The 3,492-nt window shown below is 34.5% G+C and overlaps 1 protein-coding gene across 1 annotated transcript in view; it reads left to right on the top strand.

Moving 5' to 3' along the window:
- SUSD1 (sushi domain containing 1) overlaps positions 1-3,492 on the top strand; it is a 65,193-nt gene that overhangs the window by 25,734 nt on the left and 35,967 nt on the right. The gene's annotated exons all lie outside the window — the stretch shown is intronic.

Here is a 3,492-nt window from a genome sequence, read left to right on the forward strand (position 1 = left end):
AAGTGTTAGATGAAAAGAGAAATTGGCAGGAAGAAGCTTCGAGAAGTAGTAATAAACCTCATTGCATGTAGTTATCACATAGATTTTTATAGTAACACTAGAGGCCCAGTGCACGAATTCGTGCATCCCGACTGCCAGCCCCAATCGGGGCCGATTGGGTGGCCGGGGGAGGGGCTTCAGGGAGAGGCAGCAGGTGGTTGGCTGGCTGGCCCCGCCCCCCAGGTCAAACTCCCAGTCGAGGGAACAATTTGCATATTAGGCTTTTATTATATAGGATTCTAACAGTTGTAAGTTTTTAAAAAATAATTCTAGTTATAGGGTGTTAGGACTAATTAAATACTTTGTAAGCAAACCTGGAGAAGTCACTGGGGTCATTTTTTATTTGGGGGGAGTTGAGATAGTTTTCACTTAAGAAAATATACGTCAGCCTTCAGTTATTGCTGCCACTAGGAACGGGAAGTGATAGAGATTTGGTATTGACTGCTAATCTTAACAATATAAAGCCAACTATGAAATTATACAAATTAGATCCCTGGGTACTTGTATATGACTAAGACAAAATGATTTCTTTCTAAGTCAATAACATGTAAGGAAAGATATTATAAAATTAATATGGTAACTAGAGAAGCTTGTACAAAATTAAAAATAAACTGCTATGGATTTATTAGGAATATGTTTTTTTAAAAAGAACATCCCAGGACTTCAAACTCATTTTTTATTGTTCGGTCAGAGTGACAGTTTGTTGTTCAGGGTCAGTCAGCTGTTTTTAGTAATATCTTATTACTTCTTCAAGTTAATTTCCACCGGGAAAGCATGTTCTTTGGGGTCAGACAGACCTGGTTTTGCATCTTAACCCTGCCTTGAGAAGTTGGGTGACCATGGCTGACATGTTTAATGTCTCCAGCCCGCTTTCCTCCGTCTTAAATTTTAAGTGGAGTTGGATTAAATTTGCAAATTAATCTAGTGAGAATTGGGATTTAGATTGAGTTGTCTCAATGGGAAACAGGTACATTTCCACATTTCCACAATATATACTTCCCTGTTTATTTATGCACTTTTGTAAAGATTTATCATTTTTTTCTTCTAGATCCTGTATATTTAACTATTGATTTCATTATCAGGATTATGCTAGTTCTCTTCAAATGAATTGGGAAGTTTTCCATAGTTTTTTATGCTCTAGAAAAGTTTATATAATTTTTGAATTATTCCCTTTCTTTAAAGTTGGACACATTTGCTCATAAGATTAAGTCTCACCCCTTTGGGGATATAATTCTTTGATAACTTTGTCAGTTTCTTCTATGATTATTTTTGGTTTGTTTCTTACATTTTCTTGAGCCAATTTTGATAATTTATGTTTTCTTTAAAAAGTGTCCATTTTGTTGAGCTTTAAAAGATATTGGCCAGATATCATTTGGAACATTTATTTACAACTCCTCTGGGATTACAGGTTGTATAACCCCAGGTTATTCTTATTCCTAATTCTGTTGTTTCCTCTCTTTAAAAAATTGATTAGTTTAGCTTGAATTGTCTGTTTTACTACTGTTTCTGCCCACCCCCCCCCCAATAAACTTAGGTTTTTTTTCATTGTTTTTTCTTTTTTCTATCTCATTAATTTCTCCCTTATTTTTGATTATTTTATTCTTTCTGCTTCTCTTCAGTTGGTTATATTGTTCTATTCCCAAATTTTTGAGTTGAATGCATAATCCAACTTATTTCCATTCTTTCCTATTTGATAATAAAAGTCTCTAATGCTTCTTTCTCCTTTCCTAATTTGAGCCTGGGCAGAATTCCTTAGGTATGGATGGATACCTCTTCTCTTTATTCTTACTTTAATGGCATGGTATAATTGCTATTCTGATTTTCCCTTTGATTTAAGAATTATTTATGAGTGTGTTAATGTATGGTCTCTTTATCCTTACTGTCAGTGCACTATATAATTGCCATTTTGACTTCCCCATTGATTGAAGGATTAATTATGTGTTATACCAGTGGTATTTTTAAAGACATCTGCACTTTATTGTGATTTCTAGTTTAATTACATTTTGATATTCTTTGGGTGGATTTATTGACACTTTGAGGGGGCTAACTTCTGGCTAATTTTTGTAATTTTGGCCAATTTTTGTAATTTTGTGGTTGGTGGTGGGTAGTAGAGTGTTTACTTGTAGGTAGAGTGGACCTAGGTTTCAATGAACTCTGTTAATAAGATTTTCCAGGTCTTCTGTTTGTTTTTAATTTTTGTTGTTGCTTGCTTGGATTGCCATTTTTTCTCAATTTCTCTTAGAAATTCTAATTTTTTTGTTTCACACCTTTTGATATCCTGATTTTTATGTTCATGACTGATATCTTAATTGTAGAGTCTAACTTTCACTGGTACTAGTAACAAATGGCTCACTTTATCCTGTTTAATATTGTTTGCCTTGAATTATACTTTGATTAGTAATATTGTTTTCTTGGTTTCTTTGTGCTTTGGTTTGCACGCTACGCCTTCACCCACTTTTGTTCTCCTTAAAAGCTACGTGGGTAACATTGTTAGAGATGTATGCTAGGAGGCTGCATATGTGAAGAAACCTTTTTGAGAAAAGTATTATTTTTTGTAGTTAAGCAATTTACATTAGTGTTGTTTGTGATAAAATTTTCCCTTCTTCTGTCATCTTATTTATTTTACTCTTTTTTATGCTACTTTGTTATGTCCATTGTTTTCTTTTTGCTGCTCGGGGTTTCTTTTTGAATGATTCAGACAATATAGATTTTGCTTTAATTCTACAATACATATTCAAGAACAAAAATAAGCCTACTTGAGTATGTATTCCTCTGATTACCAGCATTAAGATGGAAATAATGTTAACTTCTCCTTGAATAAGATGTGGAAATTAGTATTCTTTATTTACTTTTATTTCTTCCCCTCTAGCTTCCCTTCTGTTATTGTTTAAACACGACATTTTATTGCCAGCTCATTTCTAATTACTTTTAACATGTATTACATCTTCAAAGAGTTCATTTTTATATTGATTTGTAACAATTATTTAAACAGGTATATGTTTCAACAGTCTCAATGTTTACTGAATTCCAACGTTTCATACCAAAGTTTCTCTATTTTTCTTTATTTTATCTCTCTGCACAGTGATTTCTATCTTCTACTCCCTGAGGAATGGGATACTTTCTGAGCCCATGATTTTCTGAGAATGTCTTTTTATTGTCTTCACAAGTGAATCAGAGCTTGACTGAAGATAAAATTCTTAGGCCATAATCTTTGTTGTCAGAATTCTGGAGGCATTTCACATTGGCTGTGGGAATTTAAAGTTGTAAAAGAGGAATTTGAAGAAGGTTGTGATTTTAAAAATCTTATGTAGATACTCAGATTTTTCCGCCTGGGTATCAGAGAGCCCTCCCTCCCTCCCTCCCTCCCTCCCTCCCTCCCTCCCTCCCTCCCTCCCTCCCTCCCTCCCTCCCTCCCTCCCTCCCTTCCTTCCTTCCTTCCTTCCTTCCTCCTTC

The sequence above is a fragment of the Myotis lucifugus genome, unplaced genomic scaffold, assembly GCF_000147115.1.
Source record: "Myotis lucifugus unplaced genomic scaffold, Myoluc2.0 scaffold_43, whole genome shotgun sequence".
NCBI classification, from domain to species: Eukaryota; Metazoa; Chordata; class Mammalia; order Chiroptera; family Vespertilionidae; genus Myotis; species Myotis lucifugus.